Source organism: Sturnus vulgaris, chromosome 12 (assembly GCF_052056855.1).
Source record: "Sturnus vulgaris isolate bStuVul1 chromosome 12, bStuVul1.hap1, whole genome shotgun sequence".
In the NCBI taxonomy this organism is placed as follows: Eukaryota; Metazoa; Chordata; class Aves; order Passeriformes; family Sturnidae; genus Sturnus; species Sturnus vulgaris.
In genome coordinates, this window is record NC_142254.1 from 12,708,275 (window position 1) to 12,736,057 (window position 27,783).

The 27,783-nt window shown below is 39.3% G+C and overlaps 1 protein-coding gene across 1 annotated transcript in view; it reads left to right on the plus strand.

Annotated features, from left to right (window-relative positions):
- Window positions 1-775: 775 nt before the first annotated feature.
- SMPD3 (sphingomyelin phosphodiesterase 3) overlaps window positions 776-27,783 on the plus strand; it is a 99,432-nt gene continuing 72,424 nt past the window's right edge. The window contains exon 1 of the mRNA XM_014880825.2: window positions 776-900. The gene's annotated coding sequence lies outside the window, so the exon portion shown is untranslated. The remainder of the gene's footprint in view (window positions 901-27,783) is intronic.

Below are 27,783 nucleotides of genomic sequence, written 5' to 3' on the forward strand. Positions count from 1 at the left end.
TGAATAGAAATACAGTACTTATATTCAGCGACTTGGCTTTTTAAAATTTTGAATTTTTTTTTTTAACACTAATGCTTAAGGTTCCGATATGTAATTCATTTCCAAGACACCATACATTCAATTTGTCTTACACAGGCTGCAGAGTAGCAGATTCTGTGCTTTACCGTAATAAAAAGAAGTTTTTTTCTGCCGCCACCAAAAAAAAAAATCCCAAAAAAGGACAGAACGAAACATTTCGCAAAGTCTGCACACAAAGCGCAGCGCCGCAGTGCCAACACCCCGGCGCGGGGCAGCCGCGGCTCGGCGGGCGGCGGGGCGGGCGGAGCTCCGGGCTGGGGGGCGGCGGCTCCAGGAGCTCTCCCGGGGGGCTCCCGCCGGGGCACAGGAGCTGCGGCCGCCGGCACCGGCCCCGGAGCGGGCCCGGCAGCGCCCGAGCGAGCCGGCGCTCTCCGCGTTCCGCCAGCGCCAGGACTACAGCTCCCGGCTGTCCCCGGGGCGCGGCCGCCCGCTGTCCGCGGGGCGGCCGGGAAGCGCGGCCGGTGCCGTGCGTTCCGCTGGGCGCCGCCCGGGCCGGGGCCCCGCGGAGCGCAGCGGGCGGGGCGGGGCGGCCGCAGCGCGGCGGGCGGCGGGCGGAGCGCGGCTCCCCCCGCGCCCAGGGGCGGGAGCGCGGCGCCGGCCCCGCCCGTGGCGCTCCGTGGAGCTGTTCAGCGCCCAGGTGCTGAGTCTCCCCGCGGCTTACGGAGGCTCCGGCGGCGTTCCCTTCCCACCGCTCCCCGGTGCAGCCATGGCCCCGGCGCTCAGCCGCCTCCGCCAGGCGTTCTGAGCGCCCGCCCGCCCGCCGCGCCCCGGCGTGGATGCAGCAGCTCCAGACGCCCCTGGCTCCGCGGGGGAAGGCGGCAGGTAAAGCCTTTCCCTCCCCGCCCATCCGCATTGCATCCCCGCCCGCCCTCCGCTCGGAGCTGCCGGCTCGGGGGGCTTCGCCGAGCCGAGAGCCGGAGGCGCGAGTTGTGTGCGGGGAGCGAGCTCGGCGAGGCGGACCGCGGGGAACAAAGCGGTGCGGTCCAGATGCTTTCTGAGTAGTTTCGCTATTTTAGTTTCCGGGGAGAGGGGAAGGGAAGAGCGGGATGGGTGGTTAACTGCAAATACCTGTACTTAGATGTAGGGGGAAAATACCCCCATGTATTTTAATTTGCTCATGGAATCACATTCCTATTCTCATGGTTCAGCAGGGTAAAAGATGTGTTTGTCATACAGGTAAGATAGTGCTGTAGTCAAGACTGCAAAATGGTTTCCTTGAGTACCCTCCTTAACTGTAATGCTTGTATAGATTTTGCACTGCAATAATTTCTTACTTCTTTCCGTGAGGATTGCCAGCCCCACTGAAGAGCTAGGACAAGCAGCAGAAGGTCAGAGTAGCAGCCACCGTGTTTCTGTGACAAGGTGTCAGAAAAAGAGAGGAAAAAATTCCACTGTATTTAAGGCCAAATGGCAAGTTGCATCCTACATGAAGTCATTTACAGCCAAGCATTGTGCTGTTATGCCTGATGCTTCAGGCTTCCTCTTAGTGCTGGGTGATGAATAGGGAATTGAGCAAGCATATTAACCATGCATAATCAAGCAGCAAGTGTTCTTCACTGCTTGTATGTGTAGTACCTTCTGTCACAGGATCAGCAAGTATTCCTGAGCTATCAAAAGACTGTTTCACTCTAAATTGAGTAGGATGCAGCTGCTCCCTTTTCCTGTTGTTTGTAAGACAGGTTAACTTACAGTTCTGAGAGTGGCAGGGGAAGGGGAAGCCTGGCAAAACAAAAACTCAGCACTTTTCTCAGGTGTAGATGGTGAGAAAAGTTTAACTGAGCAGACTGCATGGAGTCAGACCAGGAACTTGTACAGTTTCTGTGCTGATTTTCAAAAGAAACTGAAGGACCAAAGTAATATTTAAAAATTGCTCCCTTTAGAAAATCAAATGCAGTCTAATTAACATACTCTTAGCACTTTGCCTTAACTTACTTCTGCCCTGTATCTAGAATTTCTTTGTTTATTGAGCATCTCCTGCTCCCCATGTTACTGTATCATTGTCAGAAGAAAAGAGCCAGAAAAACAATTGCAGGGAGCAGTAAGGTAAGTGTTTAAAAGCAAAACTGTCGGACTCACATAAATTCTCATAATATTAAAGATTCTCCAGTCTGGACAGAAACAGTACTTTTCATTTTCATTGACTTGGCTTTCTTTTTTAAATTTTTTTTTTTTTTGTAGTAATGATTAGTGTTCAGGTGTGTAATTCATTTATAAGATAGCGTGCATTCAATTTGTCTTTTAGAGCTGCAGATTAACAGATTTTGTGCTTTAATGTAATAAAAAGAAGTTGAACAGGTTGAATGCAGTCTGACAGTCATCTCACATCCAAGAGCTCTCCTTCCAACAGGCACATTGGACATGCAGGGGCATAACATCTGGCTTTTAACAGTAGCCTTTTAGGGATCAATTGAGTTAATAATTACAATAGTGCTTTACTGTAAAATTAAAAATCAATTTGTGCACATGACTGTGTGCAAGGCAAGCTTCCCCTCACACCAGCAGAATTAGATTCCTGGCACAGCTCCTCCCTACCTCTGCCTTTTAGTCTGAGCACCATCGAAGCCTCAGAGCACGTGATCAGCTATGTGTGATTTAAGCGATGCTATTGAATTTTTTCCACAGGGAACAATTACTATAGAGTGACAAGTCAACCATTTTGATCTTAACAGATCCAGCTCTGTTTAGTGATGGTAACCATAGCATACTCTGCCTAACCCAGTCTGAATATCTCACTGTAGCAGTGTGCTTCTAATTTAAAAGGACACTGTTAAACCTTAAAATAGGTTCTCATTTTTGTGTAGGAATAAGTGGCTTTATAACAGAAGGACATTGTAGATATTTCAGCTCTATATTTGCAGTTGCTGCTGCCTGCAACAGCCCTCAAGAAGCCACTAAAATATGAGAGAAGCTAAGCAGCATGCTCTGACCACACCCCTACATTGCCATAATTCATACACCGACACTCTGTGCTTGCTGCCACATTCATATTTCTACCTGGTCAGTTAGGACAAAGACAAAGCTGCTTTGTCCTGATGAAGCCAGTGCAGCATGCTTTTAATAGAGCCAATGATCTGGGCTTCCCAAAATATATTAAAAAGGACTCTTGTATTCCCCAACATTGTTTATGCTAAAGGCTATTGCAAATAGAATATTTCTGCTAATTACTTGTATGTCAGCTTGGGCAATAAACAATCAATATTTTACTCATGTAGGATCCACTGCAACTTTCTGTTGTCCAGTTATCATGCATTCAGCACAGTAAATTAAATCTCAAGTTGCAATTTCTTTGTGGAAATGTTTATTTGAACTTCCAAAGGAGACTGCTGAAGTCATGGAAATGTTTCCATTACACTTAAGTAAAAGTGTATTTTTCAAAAAGGCTTGCACAGAAACCTGGCCTGGATATATTTTTAATGTTAGAGCCACTGCTATGATCACACTATACAGCAACACAGTAAGGGTAGGGGCTTTGTAAGGATTAAAAAAATCCTTATAACCATAATCTGTACAAAAATGCTATAGTTAATAATCAACATGTGCTATAGAAAAGCAGATACTTTTAAACTGCTGTCTGTATGAAGGAGACTGACAGGACACATACCTTTATATGATATGGATAATCAAAATACTCTGTATTGCCTAAACATCTTTTAAATATTGTCCTCTAGGTATGGCTGAGACGGCTTATGTATTCTCTACTCTCCAAAAAGAGAAAAAATAATTTTATGTATTGTATAGTGCCAATTTTCTGCTTCAATTCTAGCAATTCTTGGCATTAAACATAACTAGATTTTACTTATCCCCATAAATGCCTGTACATTTCATATGATACTCCCAAGTCTACTCTTTAAAAAAGGCATTTAAATGCACACTGCAATAAGCAATTATATACTGCTTCATTTTAGAAAGGGCCTGCTAACTAAAAAGCAGCAATCCCAGTGACTTCCTTCAAGTAGCAAGTAATATTTTCAGTGATTTTTGAAGGCATAGCTTCTAACTTCTACATATTTGACCATAGTGTTTAAGTATTTGTTTTAAGTTCTTCAAACACTCCACAACAGAAGAAAATTGTAGCTGCACCTCAGGCATTATTGCTGTAATCATGTACTTTTATGTCTCATAGGTCAAAGCCACTCTAAAATCTGGGAAAATGTTAGACTGTGATTGAATTGTGACATTGTTGTAAAAAGGGGCAATCCATAATTTGAGCTGACAGCACAATGCTGACAAGATTTGCAGAAATATTCACTTCCATTTTATTTTCTCTTGAACAAGTAGTTGCTGAGAAATGGGCAGTTTGGAGACAGTATTTATGTAGAATTGCAATGAATACAGGATTTTCCTCCTTGAGTAAATTCTACTCAGCTTTGTTTCTAGTGCTTGGGATGGGAGCAAGAGGAGGAAAAATATGGGACAGAGGGCAAGCCCTGCACATACAGTTGTGCTTATCCACTGGGAAGTCACCAGATTTTGGTGATTCCTGACTTGGTCATACATATCATCCTGCCCTTTGAGGGCTCTACTGTCACAGCCACTCAGCTTTTACTCTGAAAGGAGGCAGAATGCTGTCATACCTTAAAGAAGTGACCAGCAAACATCCTCCTGAGTCAAAGCAGGAGCAAGCAATTTCATGATTATAGAAAATCCCGGTGAATGTGAGGAGATGGAGAAATCTTTCAGTCTTGAATCTTGTGCTGCAAGTTTGAGGTTTAACAAGCATATTTAAAGAACAGAAAGCTCACTCAGTGTGAGCTGACCCCAGTCTCCTCAGTGGGAATAAGTGCCTGGGCAGAATGCCTGCTCCTCTGTCAGTGATGATTATTCTCTCTGACCTAATACCTGATACTTTGCATTCTTCACTCATCTGCTGTTTAACAGAGCAGAGGTGACGAACTTGGACTAGCACCTGTTTGCAAGAACTGCATGAAACAATTTGTTCTGTTATTTTTCAGATTTTTTGCCTTTTTTTGAGATGTGTCTGAGGCTGCTATCAAAAAATTACAGTTGGGTTTTTTTTAGATCTCTTGCTACTTGTCCTCAAAAAATGCATCTTGATGAAATTTGCAAATACAGACAGTATTTGAAATATTCCACATGAAACACACAAGACAAATTATTGAAAATTTCTGAAACAAACAGAATCTCCATTAGTTTCCATTTAAGATGGTTACACAGTCTTTGCTGTCTCAAGGAGTACAGTTAAGGAAGAAGTTTAACGTGGGTTTACTGTACAATCACACCCCCACTCCCTTGTCTTCTAAAAGGCATCAACTTGAACAGTATTCTATTACTGTTACATAATTTCAAAGTTGAACCACATACAGCTGCTTAAATCTGAAAGCTGAGATAATAAATGCAAGACAAGTATTTTCTGAGGTACTTAAGACTTCTGTTAACTACTGTTCTTCAAGTACAATCTATTCCAGTATTAACAATAGCAAAAATACCCTTTAAAGTGACAAGCCATATCTGCCACTCAAAAGTACACAGGCTTTAAAATATTTTAAAACTGACTCAAGTAAAAGAGAGATAAAAACTGGATTCCATCTGTCCCTTTTGACTATTTCGAAATGAGTTAACATTGATTAACCCTTTTGCTTTAACACAGGGTTTTGAGTTCTTTCCCACCTATACTGTGCTTCAAGTACAGTAGAAGCTTTTCACTTTTAAGTAGGATGTCTTGCTTCAATCTTTTCTCTGCCAAAGGAAGAATTAAGTGGTCATTTTATTCCTTTCACTTACTCCAGACACTGGCACAGCCATACTGGAAAAAGGGGTAAAATTCCATAGCTTTTTTTTGGGTAACTGCGTTGCAAAGAGGCTAGCAGTAAAATTCATGATCAGGAAGATGTGACACTTTGTTTTCTTTCTTTACTAAGGAATTACTGCCTGGAGAAAAAACAGAGTTTAATCCTTTGTGGGAAGAGATAATATCTAAGGAATGCAAGCAGCTATCTGTTGAGGGGCTTTAGCTTTCTGTACTGGCTACTCCACCCTTGCCTATTGCTAAGCAGAACTGTCTGTCATTGAAAACAATGAGAAATTCTGTCTCAGTGAGAAAGGACAAGTGAAAATACATCAGAATTATAACTGTGCCCTGAAACACTTCAAATATCACAGACTAGGAGGAAAAAATACTCAGTTCCTGACTCCTTCATCACAGTTACTTCTGTGAAATCAGCACTGCCATACAGATGAGAGATCAAAGATTTATAGCTTTTCCTCTAGGAGTCCTTCACTGAGCTCGAAGCTGAACTTCATTGATGACCCTATCTGCAGAAAGAAAAGAGAAGGAGAGTCTAGAAAACACAGCATGGACAGGAGTCTCTTATCCAAGCTAAGGAGCTAGCAGCGAAAATTGAAGAAAGATAAGAATCTTGTTAAGTTTATTATTTCTTTGTGGACTGGTATGTGTTAGTAGATCTAGCCAGAGGATAGAGAGCAGCTGGTGTTCTCTTGTTGCCATGAGTGAGAGGAAAGAAGGATAAAATCCCTCTCGGAATCCTTTAGTGCCTCTTTGAGAGAGAAAGAGAGGGAGGAAGGGACCCTGACAATATGAATTCCTGTGCAGGTGGGTACAGACACTGCTGGCACCGGCTGGAGCTGGGGGTCCTTGCTAGTCCCAGAGGATGCACGTACTACCCCTTTTTCATGACAGAGCTTTGAGCTGTTGTTACTCTGCAAGCATGGTAGGACAGACTCCATGTCTAAAAACAGCCCTTCATTGATTCTAGTCCTGGATAAACTTTTTTACTCCCACAGCAAAGCTGGAAAAATTCCTGAAAAAATCTAGTCCCGATAAAATGCAATTATGTAAATGACTCTATTTACTGCCAGGGTATCAGTTATATGATAAACATTCTTTTGAAAGGACAATGTACAATGGAAATGAAACACAAGAAGTTGGCTACCACAGCCTGGCAAGCCTAATTCCAATGTGTATTGCTGCAAACAAATGGGAATATCTTGGATATAGAACAATTTGTATTCATTGTGAGAAGGCCTGAACTTGCCATTTCACCTTTCTTGTTAAACTGTTAACTTTCAAATAACATGAGTGACAGAAGTAGGTATTTGCAACTTCTTAAAAACCAGTTTCCTGATAATTCTCAGAACCTCAGCTTTAGCCCAATATCCTCTTCTTTATGTCTTCCATAGCAAAACATAATGTAGCCAAGAGACATAGAGTGAAAAAGAGCAGGCACAGCTAAATCTTTATTGAACATAGGCACATTTATTGAAAGTTTCTCTGATGCACAGGCTGCTGCTGCACATAACTATTACTTCTCACACTATTTTTTCTTGCACAAACAAGTTTCACATATCACATGTAAGAGGAGGAAAAGAATTTTTAGTTTCTTTAGTTATTGTAAATAAATACATCCATTATGCCCATTCACTCCTTCACTTGGTGGTCTGCCAGCAGCTACCTACAAAGGGCTCTATAACACAGCCACAAAGAAAGTTTTCCTCCATGCAATCTCAGTTTCAAATTAATATATTTCCTTCCTATAGAAGCTGGGAAAATCCTGACAGATGGAAGAACCAGTAAACAGCTTCAGTCCTAGAATGGCTGCATATTAACTCTATGTCAAGAAGAGATTACAGCTCTAATTTCATAATCTGCCTCTGAAGAGCTACTTCTGACAACATTGCAAGGCCCAGCTCCAGATTTCTCCATTAAGAATTTACCTATAGTCTTTATATCTGTGCCACAACACAGCTGTTTTTACAGAATATGAAAAGTCACTTAATTTAGCTTCTTATTGAACACATTAGAGGTAAATGGAACAGCATCCCATACCCTGTTTTTAAAAGTATGAAAAAGAATAGTGAACTCTACACAGTGATGTTCCTATTACTTTAGGATGTTGCAATGAGCATTTCTTGCCAACTGGGTGTGACTTGCTCACATAGTTTTGATAAAATGTAAATCTATTTTATTTATAATGGAATGTAAAAACTATGATGAAACTAAAGCCACAATGGAAAGATTTTATTAGCCTAATATAAAAGTTAAGTTTTTATTCACTTCACACTTCCTTAACTATATTGGTAGAAATTCCAGCTGGTGTGTTAGCAGGAAATCTCTTTGGTAACTGAGATTATTTAAATCATAAAACCTTGAAATCTTGTGACTCTTGTGAGGCCTAACTTTTTTTTTTCCTAAGAGGGAATTAATTGAGATTCCTTTTAGTTAATAGCATGCTAAGTAGTAGCTAGCTCCTTCTAGCCTAGCATGTAAGTAGATTTTGTTTGCTCTTAAAATACCCTTCCAATCACATTCTGATGAATAGTTTCATTCTTCTAAAACCAGTTTACATATTATTTCAAGCAGAGTAAATTATCATAGGTGGTGTGTTCACCTAACAGCAGTGACATTTCTCAATGTTCATGAGCTAATGCTTGGTGTGAACTGTCTGCAGAGTATATCCTGGTAACAAGAAGGGAAGATAAATTGTAGCTCACTGGTTTCCTCTGCAGCTTTCTTGGATTTGGGTACTTGCTCTTCTTTGCATAAGACATCTGTAGCTTCACTTAATGAGGGAAAATGTATATCAGTTACCAGTTCACTGTTGAAGATTTCTGGACAGTTTCAAATTTCTTTTCCTTTGCTGGTTATATTTAATCATAAGACTTGCCATGATCACACCTGAGTACCTCACTCAATAGGGTTTTGGGGATAATCTCTGCTGTCACCTTCCTACTGGAAGTCACATTCTGGAGTTAGGAAGTTGATTTACCTGAGACAAAGACAGAAAAGAAATTAATTTACTCTCACTTTCTTCTATGCTGCTGTCTTGTTTGACTGTTTTCACTTTCTGTGCACAAAGGAAAAAAAGGCCTGAGCAATGGCAGAAGAACACCATGTAACTTAGTAAAACTTTTCTGTACCATTGGAATTATTTATTACACTGGCATAAATTCTGTTACCAATATAGTAATACAGCTTTAACTTTCTAGCCCAGAAGGGATGAATGTATTATGAACACACTTCTACCAGAATACGAGCATGGCACTGTGAGAAGACCTGTTTCAGTGGCAATATTTAGTTTGGAAACAAACCTTTCTCAGATGGACAGTCCCTCTTGAGAGGCATTAAATGACAGGTCTGAATTTATCCTGGAGGTCATAAGTACAGTGGGGAAATAAAATCCATCTTACTAATTATTAGTTACAGCTGTAAGTACACTCAGTTTTCTTTATCACTAAGAAACACTAAGTGTGGAAGAAATCCAGAAGATTACAAACAATGACATCTAACATGCAAATCAACTGGGAGATTAATCTTCTGGGGCTTCTTCGTTGTGGACAGCTGCCAGCTGCAGATGCTTGGCTGATTAATTGGCACTAGGAAGAAAAAATATTTGAGTTTGTCCAGGAAAGGAGCAGAAGGTCTGAGAAAGGATTATCAATATACATTAAAAAGGAGAAAAGCTGTTATGTCTCTATTGAAATTATTATCTGTGTGGTTCATTTCTACAACTGAAAATTGCACTAAAACCAAGTAGTTGTTTATAAAGCTCTCAACACTATCTAACTGAATCTTAGCTATTGGAAGATTATAAAGCAAGTATAGTGTACAAAAATAAACCAAACTGCTACTATAATAAGGAATACTATACTCTCAGGGCTTCATAAAGCAATTTTGCATCCAGGCCTGACAGGCTTGCAAGCAAATAGAACTTTTCATCAAAAAGATTGCTAGATTGTTTAGCAATATGCCAGCCCCTGAGCTACAAGGCAATCTATCCTATCTGTAACACTGATACCACCACAAAGAAGTTATTATCTGACTTATTGACAAACAGTAACAATCTTACACTTCTCAAGAGCTATGCCCTCACTCGTGTGCTCTCTGAAAGTACTTAGATCCTTCTTGCAAGTGATTGTAGAGTTACTGTGCCACAACAAACAGAACTGGATTAGGCCTTCCTTGCATTCAGACATGCAATCCCCAGATAGAATTCAGGAAAAAGTTGTCAAATGGAAGAAAATTACTCTAAACTTTCAGGAAAATAAATGAAGTGATAGACAAACAACTTGCAAAGGAACCTGGAAAAAGTAGGATGCAGAAGAAAGCAACCATTAAGAGCCAAGGGTAGGATACAGAAAATTGAAATACAGGATATTCATGTGCTGCAACAATTGTTTTAAAAGCTTCTGAATAAAAAATTAACAGCTGATGGCATACTCCCTAGGACTTACATCTAGTCTGAGAAGGAGAGCTGTTAAGATAGTGAGTGAGCCAGCAAGACAGATGGCTGGTGAAGGAACTGACACTGCAAGAGCTGGAACATTCAGTAGAGAGGAAAAACAACAGCTATACCCATGAAGGGACTGCTGCCAAGCACGTAAGTGAAGTGAGCAGAATCACACAACTTCAACAGTTTCTATAAAAATGTCGACGATGTGCTGAACTGCAAGCAATGTATAGGGAGGGCCCCAAGCTGACAGTTCTGCATCAGTGCAGAAGCAAATAGACAAAGGAATAATTAAAAGGTCATTACCTGAAAAAACAACAGCAAATAGCTCAGATATGTGAAATTATACAAGTTGAGTGAAAGAGATTTTACAAGTGAGGAAATGCTCAATAGGCATAAGCACTGAAGAGATAAATATATCACCTAGAATTCATTTGCAAAAACTACCTCTTGTATTCAAGATGAAAAAGTGTCAGAAGCTAAGGATTATGACATCAACTCACCCCTCCTCACTAATTTAAATCTGTCTCCTAAGAATAAAAGTTTCCACAAAGCTTGCATTTCTCACAGCTACAGATTTACTATCAGTAACATTCCAGACATTCATAACAGTCAACTTTAACACCTGCATCTTGAAACCCACTGAATGTTCGCAGTCAGGTTTCCACATACTTTAAAATAGTTTTAGCATACTCCAATTCTCTTTACACTGACAAAAAAAAAAAAAGCCCAAAAAACCCAAAACCAAAACCTGAAAAATCTGGCCATAATGTATTGTTGAAAATTGAGTGAATTAAATGCACAGGGTTTATGGGTTGTAGGAAGAACAAATGCACAATGAGATGTCATGAGGTCTCATGAAAATTTTGATACCATCATGAGGAGAAAATAAGTCTGATAAAAAAAGAGGGTTAGGATAATATCCCAAATGAGCACCTTATTAAAAAAATACTTTCTACACTGACTTCCAGTTAGCCAAGTTTCTCTTTTATATTACTTTTCCTTATTACTTTTCCAGTCCATTACTGCTGCCAATCATTGAGAACAAGAGGAAAACTGCATCCTTCTTTTGAGTTCTGAGATGGTGTTTCTGCATTTAGCATTTCCACACAGACATAAACTGAAGTACACTTTGTTATCATTAATTGTGCACAGTATAATAAGTGTTTAAACTGTAAGTTCAAGAAAAACAGCTCATTGCTGAAGACAGATCTCCAGAAATTCTTTAAGCACTGATGAGTCTATTACCACTACTGCAGTAGAAAAATGACTAAGGCATAGACAAGTAGAATATTAAAAATCATGTCAAATTTTGTATAGAATATTATTATCTTTCTGGTATTTGGGAAATTAGATTACTTTTCAAGATGCAAAAAGATTTTAATATAGAGGCCAGGCAAATTAATTAAATAAACAGTATGGGATGGCTCCAAAATATTATAGATCACACATTAATGCCAAAAGCCAACATAAATATGAAGAACTTAAGTCAGGCATCAATGAAGGTAGTAGGGCTTATTCATGATTATCAGTTAAGGCACCTTTTCCCTGGTTTAAGAACTGTGTTGTTAGAAGTTTGTTGCATACTATTAGAAAGACACAGGTAAGGTGAAGCGAGGCTATTCCTCAAGAGGGCACTGACACTTTTTTATTCTGAGGCCAACGTTAGATATCTCTGAACAAATATCACACTGAGGTGAGTAATACCCAGACCACACTTCATCTACAGGAGAACAGGGCGGAGGTTTCACCTTTCCCCAGAGCCCCGGACAATTTCTGACCAAACCCCCTGGGCCAGCACCGCCTCAGCGCCATGAGCGGCCCCGCCCCCGCACCGAGGCCCCGCCCCCAACGCCGAGCAGCCAATCAGAGAGCGCCAATCTCCGCCCCCGCTGCCGGGCAGCCAATCACAGCGCGCTCATCTCTGCTCTCGCCGCCGGGCAGCCAATCATATTGCGCGCGGCGGGAAAGCGGGGCCCGAGGTGCATCGCGTGCGGGCGGCTCCGTCGGGGCAGGCGAGGCCCCTCAGCGGGCAGTGCCCGCCGCCATGGCGCTCCTGCGCTGGGCTGCGGGACGGTAACCTTGCAGGAGGAGGGAGAATGAGGGAAAAGAAGCGAGGAGAAAGCCCGAAAAGCGCAGGAATAGCAGCAGCTGAGAGAGGCCGGTGGACGGGAGGCGCCGCCGGGGTGCCCGGATGTCGTGGGTCATCTCCCACCCTCCAGCGGGGCTTCTACTTATGAAGCTCTCAGTTCCCTTTCTCCAGCTTTGTCGTTGTGGAAATTAACCTTACTAGGCAGTATGAAGCAACAAAGTGTTTTAATGGCAGTAGCTTTGTTAAGTAATTACATACTTTATTAAGTAATTCGTTATTTAATAAGCATTGTTTGAACAGATGTTTTTCTGTCGGTGTGCAGATCCTTAGGCAGGCTGTCCCGGGCTGAAATCAAAGGCTGGGTGCAGTTTCTCTGGAAGGGCGGTGCGAGGTGAAGCTCAGGGCATATGTGTCATTCCCAGGGCATCTCCCGAGTGACCAGCCCAGCGCACAGACCGGGCACTTAGACAAAAACAACAAATGATAAATAAGTCTCGCAGGACAATGTCTTTCCTCTGAAATTACTGAGAAGTGATGGAAGCACGGGAAGCACATGGATCTGCCATCCTCTTCTTCTTAAGTGAGTGAACCTGTAAATTGGGTAAACACTCTTAATCCTCGAGGGTAGCCTTGGATGGCTCTTCTGTAAGCCTCCATCAGACTTTATTGAGGCTTTAGGATCTTGGGATCAAATTGATTAGCTATTCTTTGTTGTGTTTGCTCAAGGGACAGGAAGAGAACATTAAATTATGCCAACCTGATGTTACTTGCTAATGAATAATGTAATTATACACCAGGGTATTAGAAGGGCTTTACATTTAATCCCTTTTGTTTTTGTTTTCTCTTAAGAATCATCTATGTTTAGATAAGCTAGAATTAACATTGCCTCTTTACAGAGTCTGTATTTGTGACCACAGCAAAAATAGTTTTTGTTAGGAAAATAATATGTTTAAATTCTCAGGGCAGGTGGCAGAAGTAAAAAGCCAAGCACTTCATACACATGTTTTAAAGGCAAGAGTTCCTTAACAGATGCATGGAGACTTCTCCTCATTGCTCTGATCACAGCAGAAAAATGGTTCTTTTTCTATGTAACAGTTCAGGGAACTAATGCAGAGTGGCTTTCTAGTGTAATAACTATATGAATTGGCCAAAACTGTCATTTCAGTTTTACATTTGAACACAGAAACACAAACAACTGCTGTACTGCTAAATTCTAATATCCTCAAATAAACTCCAGTAACAGAACAACTTTTACTTGTGTATTTGGGACAAAGCATTGTGCTGAAGGCAGAATTTTGGCCTTGCTATTTCATATTTTATATTAAAGTTTAACACTGTGAAAGCTTTCGAATGTGTAATTCGATCTCAACACTTTCTTTTAGGAAGTGAATTCTGGGGTGTGTGTTAAAGCTAAGTGATACCATTCTAGCCCACGTAAATAGCAAATGATTATGTTCTCTTTCACAGCTGTATAAATTTACAGTTGGATGAATATTCTGGTTTTGTCTTTTTTTCCTATGGTGTGTAAACTGGGATAATTTATAGACATTGAACCTGATTTGATTACAGGAAAAGTAAGGTGTGAGGGATTGCTTCATTTTTCTTCAGGCCAGCTCATTGTTCTGGCTTTTACCTACTGTCTCTAGCAGCACCTCAGGCTGATATCAGTGAGGAACTGGCAAAAGGAAGATGTGCTCAGTGCTGGCTCAGAAAGACTAATATGTAAATAAAAAGGAGGCTAAACCTAAAAGTGGATGATGCCAGCAAATTAGTAGTAGTAAGCTTTGTGATTTCAGATAAATTTATTTAGTAGATTTACTCTGTCTGCTCTAGGTTGCCTCATGCTTTATTCCTCCCCTGGTAGAAAAATACTGTCAGGACTCCCTTTAGTGACTGCAGTGTTGGTTTTGAACATATGAAAATAGCTTTTTAAGAGCTTGGAGCCAGGTTTTCAAGTACTTGGCATCTATAATTGGGGCAGATTTTCAAAAGAGGTTAGCACTGACTGTTCTGAGCTCTTGTGAAGATTTGTCCATTTTGATTTCGTGCCTAACTGAACTGATTTGTTGAAAATCTGGTCTCTGTAGCTAAGCATGACATTCTTAGAATGCTGTGATGGCAGCAATAACACTTCCTTTTAAAGGGGGAAAAAAAAAAAAGAAGCTGTACAGCACCCCCCACTCAGTTCAGTACCCCAAAACTGCCACCCGGAGCACAGAGTATGAGTAAGGCAGGGTTGTAAGTTGGTGCGTGCTGCCAAACAGTTTTCTAGGATTTCACAGTGAAAACAAGTATGGTTTTGCTACTTCTGTTCTGGATGTGTTTATTTAAAGTAAAAGCTGTTGTGAAAGGAAGCTATAAATGGTAGTTATAAGAGTGCAAAAATGTCCTATGTGTTTAGGAAGCCACAAGAGGAAAATGCTTAATTAAAATTTACTGTAGGTGTTGTTAATAATATTGTGATAACAGCACTGCTTCTAGAGCTGTGCTGCCTTCTGACCTGGGGCCTGGGATAAACATTTTGATTGTCTATCACTCTAATCAATGCTGTAAGTTGAGTCCTATGTTAAAATAGTAGCAGTATGAACAAAATGAATGTTTTGTATTGGAAAAAAAGGTGATTTAAATCAGCCATTGGCCATCTTTTTACTGATAGAGTTTTTACAGGGTGGTAATATTGATTTATGTGGTCTTTCTGGCTAGTTATGTCACTTATTATTGCAGATTACTGCAGAAGATTCCTATTTCTGTTTTTGAATAATTCCTTTTATTTGAAATTAATTTAGTGTCCATTTCTGCAATGTTTTGGTCTTTGGTCTCTTAATCACTGTGTCTGAAGAATGAATTATTAATTGTTGCAGCTGAAGAAACAAACCAATAATTTTCTGTGGCCTTTTGAGGGGAAAAGACAAAAGAAACCAGAACAGAGGTTTGTTTTTACACACACTCTACTACTTTTGTGCTGCACTTGCACAGTTGAAATAAGGACTTCCAATAATCCAGGATAATCAAACAATAATACTGTCATTTTCATGTAGGAAGTATGGGATACCTGTCTACATGCTGTGGTTGCATTTCTAGAATAGCTGGGTGACCCTCTGATAAACAAATGAAAATAAACTAAAAATTACTATAACTGAGTTGATGACTCTCAGAGCAGTAAGATTCAGAAGCATTCACATAGAGGTGCTAAGGGAAAAGAGATGAGCTGTTGTTGAGACACCTGCTTTACAGACCTTTCATAAAATTGAAAGATTAAGGCATCATGCTATTTGTAGCTTGACAGTGCTGGCTAGAGTGTATTCTAGGCTTAAAAAAATTAATAAATTAAAATAAGATGGTGATTTCAGAGATTGAAAAAACTTACACGAAGGCAGCTGCCCATAAGCAGTCACTGTTCTGTGAGCTCCAGGTACATTCCTGATTTGCTTCCGTTTTGTCTGGGTGGTTGAATGGAGGTTCTATTTTACTTGTTACTTAACTGTCATGTTGTGTCATTATTCTGCTTTGTTGGTATCAGTTGCAAGTAAGTTTAATATTAAAGATTTTGACCAGGCTTTGAGAAGTGTTCTTGTGTTCCTTGTTAGTTATGGACACAAAGTTGTGGGGTTTGTTGTCCTTGTACTGTTGCATATGTGCACACTAACAAACACATGTGATGGGTCTTCTGAAGTCACTGTGCCATATAGATTCTGTATTACTGATACCATTCCACGTAGCAGTTGCTAATATTTCATCTCTTGGTTCATTTATGTTTTAGAAGTAGAACTTGTTCACTGAAATGGCAAAGCAGAGCCTGTCCTACTCTGCAGTTCCCAAAGCTGTTTTCCCAGGCACCTGACTGGATCACTGTGCTTTCTCTCTGTCTTTTATAGCATGTACACCGGGGTCACAGTGGTAAATAAACAGCTTGGGAAAGAGTACATTTTAAAATTATATTTTTTTACTGATCAGTTAGTATCTTTAGTCTTTGTGTTGAATGAATCTCAAGGCTAAAGAAGTCTCACAGCAGTCACAAACCTCACTTTGGACAAAGAATATTTGATGTTCTTATGATAGAAGTGAGCATCCTTTTGTCACACTTTTGGAGTGGGTGGATAACTTAGCTGTGTTTTACATCTTTGTCCCTTGAATGTCCTTCTGCAAACGAAAATTTAATTTGGTGAGGTTAATACACTGAATTTGATTCAACTTGCTCCTCACTGACATTGTGAGCCCATTATGGCATCATTACTATCCAATTACAGGCATAAAGGTGAGAAGTGACCTAGTAATGAAGGGTACACTCACAGAATGGTGTAGTGAGAATTTTACATGAGGCAAAAGGGAAAAAACCTCTGCTGCACTGATATCTGCCCAAAGGCTGTTTGTCATAAGTGACTGCTTTGAAAGAGTCTCCAAGAAGGGCTGTGCTGTTGCTGGGATGTATCTCAAGTGTAGATATCTACAATTTCTGTAGTTTTATGTACTGCATAGTATTTGTACAGAAACCAAGGTCAAGCAGTTCGTGAGAGTAATGTCTAAGCTACAGTTTAAAAAATCTAATATGGAATGAAATTTTCTGCTTCAGTGCTTAATGTTCTTTCAGTTTTGAAAAAAACCAAAACTTGGTGTCAAATATACTCTAGAAAACACAGATATTTATTAGCATTGTTATTTAATCAGTGTAATTGTATTCTGTAGTTTAAGATATTGAAAACTAACTTTGTCTGCCTTTCCAAAATGTTTTTTTCTTATGTGAGTAGAATTTTGTGAGAGTAACTGCTACGAGATCCTAAGGATACATTTTAGAGAAACTGCACCTGCTGTGGGATCACTTTGAGACTGTTCTGAATATGCTGCAGTAAACTGAAGGCTTGAGAGGAAGCAGCAGGATAATAAGTGTCAGTAGAAGGCAGAGTCCATGTAACATTGTATTGAATAGTTTGATACTACTTCAAATGGATGAGTATTTTAATTCACAGAGGACTGGTGGCCAGAGAAGATGGAATAAACCTAAGCAGCAAGGAAACAATTTCTGGTACAGCAAGAAGTGAAATACAAGAAAACTGATAGAAGCAGAGGCAAAAGCTGCACATTCTTTTCAGAAGATGCATCTGAAAGTTGAGGTCCTCTGACAGAGGAAGGTATCCAGTGGAATATAAACAGTAAAGCTGTCAACTGGCAGAGTAGCAAGTAATAGTGAGTTTCATTTAGATTCTTTTATTTTCCTTGTACCAATTTATCTACAAATAGTCACATGAAGATTTCAGCACAGTCAGCTGCAGTGTCATGTGCTGGTGTGTAGTACTTTGGGGATGCAGACCCATGCTCAGTTTCAAGATGATGAAAATCAGTGTTGCTGCACAGTTTTCAGCTGCATCAATTCCTTGGTTTAGTTAACTGTGTGGGGCTGCATGAGGTGCCAGTGACAAGTGCAAAAAATACCATGAAAACACATACAGCAGGCAGGGAAGAGTGCAAACCAATCCTTTCTGATAAAGGTACACAGTGGCCAAGACAAAAGTTCTGTGAAGAGATGAAAAATGGTCTTGCACATGGTTTAGTTACTTCTTGCCATTTGGAATATTTTATTAAATTATTAAATGTCATCTTGCATTTCAATTTGTCCAGCTTTCTGCTCTGGTTTGTTTTCTGGAGAAATTCACTGAAGTTTTCTAGGTGCTATGGAGACCATGCTGATGTCAGAAGTGTTTTCAGTGGGGGCCTGGAAAATGGAACCAGATGGCTGCAGTAACTGGGGAGCCTGGCTGGCTCTTGGTGCATAACCAAGCAGTGGAGTGCAGTGCAGAATTGCTGAGCTGGCTGTGGATGGGGTGAGTCAGACTGGCTGCAAGGTGGAAGAGCCTGCAGAGAGGCAGAGGCTGTGAGCTTTCCCCTGATGCTGAGGTCACTTCTTGCCCTCTGGTGTCCCCACAGCCACACCACATGGCTGCACTGGCTTCAGTTCACACCAGCTCAGGTGCCTCTCATTTGTAGATCTGGCCCAGATTACATTGCCTGTTCCACTCTGGGTTTTTTTCTGTCCCAGGAAATTATGAAGTATCTTTCTGGTAGTTACGTTGTCCTGACTTTTATAGACTTCTTAACTCGAGAGGCTTTTATAAGACCTCATGACCCAGGGATGAATAGACAGTACAGGTGTAGCTTGAAGTGTCTCTGTTAATGAAATAAATTCTTGAGATTTTTAAAGTATTGAACTCTTGGGTGATGTTAGACGCTGCTGCCTTAAAAAACTTATCACAGTATCTTGCACTGACCTGGAACAAAACCAGAAACAGTATCACCAAAATAGCTTTCCAAATTCCAGACTTCTCCCACACTCTGAGAAGAACCTCCTCCTCTGTGAACCTTGAATCCAATTTTGTGCAGCTGCCATCAATGCAGAACTCTGCTGCTGAGGTGGCTCTTGAGGCAGCCACGCTGCCTGGTTCTCCTGCCCTGCCTCTTTAGCACACGAGTGGTGGGATCTTGCCAGCTGCTCAGCTGTGGTCTGCTCTGCCTTATCTATTGTGTCACTTGCTTTTAGTTTCTATTCTGAAGTACAGATGAACAAAGAGTGGTGGTGGTTTATTTATCGAGCTTTCTAACAAGCCTCTGTTGTTTTAACTTTCCTTGTGTTTAGAAGAAGCTGCTTCTAAGTATTTCTTGAGGTCACCTTTCTTCCTTTCAAGTCCATTCCTTTGAAACTCTTATTTGCTGTGGTGCCTGTAAAGACTTTACAGTGATTAAACAGTGCTTATTGTGATGTTCACTTATATTTTCCAGTGACTGTTCGGTTATCTAAAAATAAAATTAAATATTCTGTAAGCTCTTCAGAGCAGAGACTGGCTTTTTGTACAAGTGTTTACCACAGCAGGGCCCAGAAATCCAGGCAAGGGCCTATAATACCACCTCAAGAGAGAAGAAAAAAAAAATGTTTCCAGGTATGAATTATTTTTTCATAGGAAATAAATGTGGAGTGCCTTCAGGGATCATTTCTTCATAATGAAATGTGCATTAAATCTAAGACTGTGCAATGATTTTTAATCAGGCTGACATGTCTACAATGGAAAGATCAAGATTTTTTTATCAATGGTATTCAGGACACCAGTACCATTTATGTGAGCTAGAATGGTCTATGTGCCAAAACGATTCTGCTGAAAGCTACAATTATTCTGTAAACTTCAAAATCCAGAATTCAAGATGAGAAGAGGCTGAGAATTTCTGCACTTGATTGGCTCAGGCTGAAAGCTGGAGAAAAAGCAGTTTGCCTTTTATGCATTCTGTCAGCTACAACAATGCTAACCAAAGAAAGTGTCACCTCCCTAGAGTCTCTTTTGAGACAAATGTGCTATAGGGCAATAATGAATCTTAAAAGAAATTCATGATCAGAAAAAGCAGTGTTTTACATATAAATGTTTCTAATGGAGCTATGAGCATCAGTCTTTTTTTCTATTACTTTGAAAAATACCCTGTGAATCCTTGTAGCTTTTAGTAATTCAAGACATGAAAGGTGTTATTTATTTTTATTTGTGTTGTGTTCCTTATAAAATATTAAATAATCCTGTGGCCAAAAGTAGTATTAACTCTTTGTACAGAAATATTATTCATAACTTCAAAAGCTTAAGTTGCTAATGGGTGACTTGGATTAGCTGTGATCAGCAGAGAGCAATTCCTGCTGATCTCCTAGAAGGGAGTCCTACAGGTAAGTAGGTTAAAGTTTATAAAGAAATTTATTTCTCTAGTGTTGTTGACCTGATGAATTTTTAAAGAACAAAGTTATACTTTAAAGCACCAAATAAATCACTTAGATTTTGAAAATTTTTCTCTCAGTTTTTGTGTCATCTGTCATTATGTTTAGGGCCTACACAGCACAGATTTCCAGCTCACCTTTTTAGCCATGGGGAGTAAACTCCCTGACTATATTTTATTTTAAGAGAATTAAGATCTCTGTAATTTGCTGGAACCTTACAAGAAAACAGTCCTAACTCCAACTATGTTAGAAGTTGTTAATCAAAAGTCAATTAGATCAACATTAAATTAAAAAGAATGTTAGACTTTTTTTTCTGTATTGCATGGGAAATTGATGACTGTTTAAATTGTCCATCTTCATGCCACAGCAATCCCAAACTCTGCCCACAGAGTGTGTCATCAGGAAAATGCAACTGTGCTGAGATTCCACTGCCACGGGTGATTGAAACAAATTTTGACACTTGGAAATTTCACAAGCACATATACAAGCTGAATTCTGTGCATAGATTTTTTTGGACCAAGAAAATATTTTCTGTCTGTACAATTTTTTCCAAATTTGGCTTTTGCAAAATGCTACTGCTAATATTTCTTTTTCATAAAGCAGGAATAAATGGTAAGCTGCACGGGGTGTTCTTGTTTGTTGTTGTTTTTCATCCTTGCAGAGTGCATCTCCAGGGAATGACTATTACAGGATGATCTGACTGGAAAAATCTGTGTTCCATTAAGACTTTGATAGAAGAAGCAATCCAGCCTATTTAGCAAATAGAAACTTTATCCCATTGCCTTGTCATTGTGTTCTAGTGGTGTTGCCTCAGTTACGATAAAATAAAGGGGATTTGAGTTCTAATAAGTGGACATAATGCCAATAGGTACTTTCCCGTGGTTCTGGAAAATACTGACAACAAGTAGTTTAATTTCTTTTTGAGTGTAACTGTGACCTGGTTGCATTGGGCATAATAAGTATTTTCACCAGTTACAGTTTTTCACTGGAAATAAACTTCTAAAATTTAAGTCACTGAGGAGTCCCTGGCACTTCTTGCAGCAGGGAGGGGGTGATAAATGCAAATGACAAGCCCTAATTGCTTACTGTGTTATGTTTTTCTTTGCTATTAGGAAGTGCTGTAGTGATGGCTGTTTTAAGGCTTGTGTGCAGTGATTCTCTTTTCCTGACATAGCTGGGCTCCAGCGGGGACTGCAAATATTTTTGCCTGAAGACAGAGCCAGTTCTGATGTGGCTTGTGCTGGTCAGTGCTTATTTTGCTAGAGTTTGGCAGTCAACAGTATCTGGTTACTGGCTGCAAAAATAGTGTAGAATCCTTGTGATGATAGGACTAAGAAGATTGATTTCAAGGTTTAATTCAAGTCTGAAACTGGGGGAAGTGCACCTGGTGGATAAGATGAGCAGTTGGCTCTGAGTTGCTGAAGTGTGCAGGCATTATTTGCTTTGCCATATGCAACTTATTTATCACAGATCTGAATTCCAAAATAGAGGGGTTTTTTACTTGGTTTTTCTCTCCTAGACTATTTTGATGATTTTTTAATACAAAGTTTTAAATAAAGGAAACAATAAATTAATGTCTGACCTAAATCTGCCTTTTGCCTTTGAAGTCAAGTAGTCGGCCAATAAAAACCTGCAAATAAGTGGTAATGCACTCCAACTTTCAGAGCCAGAGGAATTTGCAAAAGGTTAAAGGCTGCAAATACTTATATAAGTGTTTGTTGCTAGATTATATTTATGGATTGTAAGGTTATAGTGTTCTTTGAAATGTCTGTGGAACTGCTTTCTGTATGAAAAATCTTTTATGTTTTTCTCAGAAACATCGTGAGAGAATAGCAAACACTCTAGAGAGGGAGAGGAGAATACATGTGAAAATAAGATAGGCAGAGGTGGTTTTTTTGCTCCTGAGTATTAGAAATTCACTTATAACTGTATCAAAACCTACCAATATTTCACATTCCTGAATTTTTTGCCTATTAATAATCACCAATGTATTTTTCATTCTTTACTGCTGGCCACTGAAAAAGAAAAAATATAGGCAACATTACGATGGTTCTTATTGATTCTGATAACTTCAGTGTTTTGTTTTAGAGTCAGAAATGCAAGAGTTTTCATGTGTCACATCACCAGAGGAATCCTTTTCCTTAACATGTTATACCTTTTCTCACTTTAATAGTGACATCTCATAGAACTGACAGATTTCTAGTTACTCTTCAATCTCTATAGAAAAATAGAATTTACATGAGTTTCCCATTTCTAATCCCTATTTGAGATAGCATTCTGTGTAGCATTCTTTCTTTTCCTTAGTAAATCCTCTTTGAAAGATTTGGCTGGTTTCAGAAATTAGTTCTGCTCCATTGTTAATTTCACAATTCTTTGTTTTCCTTTGCTGCAAATCTGACTTCTGAAAAGATCTGTTGTTTTTCAGACAAAGGCAAAGTAATACTGTTTTTTACTACCTTTTGTGCATGGAACATTCATTCATACTATACTCCTTGTTATAAAAAATGGTGAGATTTGATTTTAATTAAGTTTTGAGGGAGTGGAATTTATTTCATTTAGACTGCCTTTGTGGTTAAACTGGTGTTGGTTGTACAAAAATGCTGAGGAGGCTTAATGTACTGATTGTAAGATTTAGGGACTGGGAGATCTGGATTCTTTCCCTGATGTTCCTTCATGTTTTCTCTATGTGTCAAGTTGGAATCTTGTTTCCTTTTGCCTTTAGAAATGCTTACAAATTATCCCTGAAAAATGTGCTGATTTCTGGATGATGGACAGTGCACACAATGTTTAGCTTTGGGTTTAGGTGTTTGAGGCCTTGTGCTGTCCCCCTCTTTAGAAAATTATTGTCTTTGAATAGTCTTAACTGCCAGTACTTTCTGAAAATCTAAAGACTTCCTTTAGATACTCAGGTGTTTTTCTTTCCATGATTGTGTTTTTCTACAGTTTAATTAGAGCTGAATTTTTAAACTGGCATGGATTTATCAGTACAGGTGACCTTTTCTGCCAGTATCTTCAAGAGAGCAAGGACAAAGAAACAGGTGTTCTGGCAGAAAGTTCAAAATAGAATAATTCAAAGTAGTTTCAAAGGCCAAGGGAAGCATACAGGTTACATTTCTGTGAGGAGTAGTCAGCTTGTGTAGCTTTGTGCAAGTACAGCATAAAATTGTTGTGTGCACAGCATCTCAGCTAATCCTCTGCACTTTTTTTGGTTTTTTTTTTTCCATTTTCCGTGGAAAGACATGGGCACTTTTGTGAGAAGTGTATTTCAACTTTGCAAGCCTGAGTAAAAATAGTTGCTTTGCAGAGGTCAGAGCAGTGTGCCCTGCTATGCCCAGAACATTACTTGGACATATTTGAAAGTAAAGGAGAGCACAACACTGGCTGGTTTTTTTTTTCACTTCAGATAATGTTTAAACTCAATATGCTCAAATGTAGAACAGTTTTGTTTGGAAAAGGTTTTGTCCACACCTAAATTCTTGTAAGAGATGCATTTGCTAATTCACAGCACAGCTAAATGACTGCCAGCTCCTCACAGGGACTTGTGGCACCAGCAAGACATGCTTAATTTATCACATGCACTTTATATTGCTTTAATTCCAAAAGTGGAGCAGTCTGTATTTACTGTCTGTATTTACTCCTTCTTGATGTCAGGTGGATGTTGATGTGTTGTTAACTCTGAGGCTTGTGCTAAAGGCAACAATTATTTTAAATAATCAGAACTCAAAGAAAATACAAGAAACAACATATCTAGGGAAAGAGAGTGTTGCAGTGTTACTTAAAAACAAAAGCAGATGTCTGATAAAAATAAAAGTTGCAGTTTGCAAAAGGTTACTCCTGACTTATTTGCTCAGGTGAGCTGTAATAAGAAGTGTAAAATATTATGGAAATTAGTGTTTTTCCAATCCTTAAAGACCATTAGAATTATGAATACCAAACTTTTGTAGATTGATGGTAAGGAATAATTAGTTTGCCAATCCTGTGTCCTGCTTATATGTCTAAGGTAAATATTTTACCATGTATTTAGCCTTAATCCAAGAGAAAGTAAACCAGGTTCATATATAAGCCAGTTTGGATAAGCACTGAAAAATAAAAATTCAAATACTTTAAAAAAATTTAACTGATATTTCTGTTGCTCTATAACAGAAGGCACACTGAAGGGTAAGTGAAACTCAACATTTCACACTGGGTAGGATGAAGGGAAAATAAACTGTAAAGGGTATCCATGTATAATCTAGTTACATAGACTGGCAAAGCAGCACCATCCCATTGATACTAATGTGATGTTGATTGTGACTGTTTTGGTGTAAAGTTGGGAATTTCCCACTGCAAACCTTCCATTTTTTAAGAATCAACAAGTAAGATGGTGTGATTTTGCAATTTATTTTCTCTTTTCAGAGTTGTGGGAGATTAGCACATCCTGTCATAGGGTGTGGGAAAAACTGATTTATGCATAGTTATATAGATTGGGCATATGCAATTAAATACATAGCAGAGATTTTAGATTTCTTGTTTGTTTGTTTTGTTTGTTTGGGTTTTTATTTTAATTTCTTAGCTTTAATCTAAAAGCAGTTGTAAGTAGCTCTTGTCAATAGGTAAAGGTATCTTCCAGGACATGTTGGTAGACTGTGACTATCCTGTGCAACAAAACATGAAAAAGAAGTAAAAATCCACATTAGAAATGTATGTTTTAACAGCACCTGAAGATAGGTGCCAATTTTTTTTCAGCAGACCTGAAGTTGAAATGAAGTGCATTGATAAATATTCAGAGTAGTTAAGTGTACTAATTTCTGTTATTACTGCATTACAAACCAAGTACTGGAATATCAACTGCAATGGACTAGTATCTCTCCAGTCTTTTTTGTTTAAATCTGAATAGTGTTTATGCCCATGTTTTGTACTACTGTTCCTGGATATAATGAATTTTGCCTTCATTGTAAGGAAAGCACATTTCAGAAGATAGTTACTGTATATATGCAGAATTATTCAAATAGATATGATTAAGCCTAAATAAAGTGTCAGGTATTTCTGTCAATGATATCACTCAGAAGCTACTTCAGTGTAGGTTAAAAACAAACAGAAATGTGTAGTCGAGCTAAGGATTTGGACTTGTGCTTTCATATTCCAAATGATGACTCAGTGATATTATGGTGTACTGTGGAAATGTGCTCTGACACATGGTCATCCATCACTGTGAGTCTGTGATCCCATAATAAGTACAGAGATTAATGTTTTATTACAGCAAGGTAGTTTTTACAATTCCATATGTAATGAGAGAGGGAGCAGGGGGATTGCAAAGTCTCCATCTTTCTAGAATTGATATGAAACTCAAATGACCTAAAAATGAAGAACATTATGATCCTGGAAAAATTAGCTGGCTTAAATTTCATTCTTCCCCCCTTCATGGCTTGTTAATGAGGAAAATCCTTTCCATTGCTATTTTGTACAAAGTGATATTCAGTGAGAACAGAGAGTGCTGATATCTCCTAGATGACACTGAACCCTCCCAACAGCCATACAGAATAATTTTATCTCTGCAATGAAATCTCTGTAGTTCTCACTATGGTTCTTTCACTGTGGCTTGTAGTAGTGAGGTAGATCCTTTCAAGAGTTGGTTGTGTTCTTCACCTTAGAAATTACTGATAAGGTAGGAAGAACAGCACTATGTCTGCTTGATTCTGCTTTCTGTCCTGCTCTTGGACTATCCAAATTCACAAGCATGATCTGGTATAGAAGGTGATTACTCCACAAGTCAATACTGTTTTCCTTAGCAATTTACAGTTATGAATGGTGGGACACTTTTTGATGTCATCTGTTTATTCCCTCAAATTGACTAGCACTGACTAGTAAAACCAGGTTTGACTTGAATATTGGAGAAGAGCAAGGTAAGGAAATCAGCCCATAGTGACCAGAATAATTCTATTTTGTTGTTTTTTTCTAATTCAACACCAGTTCTGGATATGATAAACAGAGCAACTGATGTGTAGCCTTTAAAATCTGGTAATGGCCACTGAAAGTTACAAGATGAGAATTATATACCTGATTAGGCTTGATTTAGTCACTAGCAGACTCATCAATTTCTCAAGATGCAACAAGACAACTACACATTCTACATCTGTCTCCTGAAATGTTGAGATCAATAGGCCTGTAAAAGGTCAGGGATTGGGGCAGTTTTAAATAACCAGACAAACCCAGGAACAATTCATATTGAAGAAGGGTCATGGATACTTATCCAGCCAGTATCACAGCTTATCAGGGACACAACACTAATGCAGCTAATCCATGTAAACCTATTATAGACAGCAACTAAAAATGGGGGGAAAGGCATGCTCCTGAAACCTGGGGGCAAGGAGAAATCCACCTAGTTATTGATTTGCTATGGATGGTACTTGCCAATGTCAGCACGTTGCAGGCAGTGGATAACTCAGCAGGTACCTCAGTGATTTTATAGCTGACATTTGGGAGGTGGGTGCCGTGGCAGTAATGTTCCTCAGGTCTGTTGTGTGTCACTGTATTGTCACTGTGCAGTGTAATAGGAATATGATTTAGGGAACAGCCCTAAGCTTATTGAAATTGGTAGGTATCTTGTTTATCTGCAACTGTGTGCTCAGGTTGAGTCCTTTAGTGTCCCATTTTGTAAAGCAGTTAAACATTCCTGAACAGTCTTCAAGCTTGTTGCTTCCCCCCCACTGAACTGCTGTCAGGAGAAAATCAAACATAGCATCTGTTTCTCATTGACAGAATTAATAAAATAGAATGCAGACAGGATACAGAGCAAGTGTAATTTCAGCACTGCTCTTATACATCATTCTTCCCAAGCAATGGAAGAGACAAGTTCAACCTGATACCCTGCACCAGCCCTCAAGGTGAATTCCTTTAAGGAAAGCTGTCAATTTCATCATTACCTCTCAAGTTTATATCAGAAGTTCTAATGGAATTATACGTAGCTTTTGTTATCTATTCTCTCACTTTAAAGAGAAGGGAAGGAAAGAGTCTGATGCCAGAGTTGCTAGATTGATGTCAGAGTTCCCTGTTCCACTTCAGGGACCTGCATGCTTGGTTGCCTGCCTGCTGTTAAATGTAACTGGGAACCTTAAAGGGCTGTTAAATTCTGTGGAGGTGCTTGCAGGGTTATACCCTCATTTTTCTTCTGCTCACTGCTTCACTCTATGATGGTTAAAACATTTCAGAACCTAGTTTGAACCATCTGTTAAATACATTTAATATTAAATTTTAGAACTGACTGGATCATCGAATGGGCAGATAATGTTTTGAATGGACATAGCAGCATGTTCAGACCAGGAAGGAAGAAGTGCAGTAGCGAGTTAGAGACTTTTGAGAGTCTGTCTTTTAATTAAACAACCCCCTCCCAAAAAGCAGAATATGCAAAGTGGAAAATTAAACCAGTTCACGTTAGTTAGTGCCTTACCACTAAACAAGTTTTTTTTGGCACCAGAACCAAACACTGTGGGAGATGGATACAAAGCAATTTCCACTTGGAATTTTATTTGGGTAGAGAATTTGAGATAATTATTACAAAATTACTGTGGATCTGTAGGGAAATAAGTCCATAAAAACTTCAGATTTACTGCTTTTTTATTAATATAATTGCTGTCTTGCTATAATAAAATATATTAAAATATTGCTTAAAGTATATCTTGTTAACCTCTCAGCAA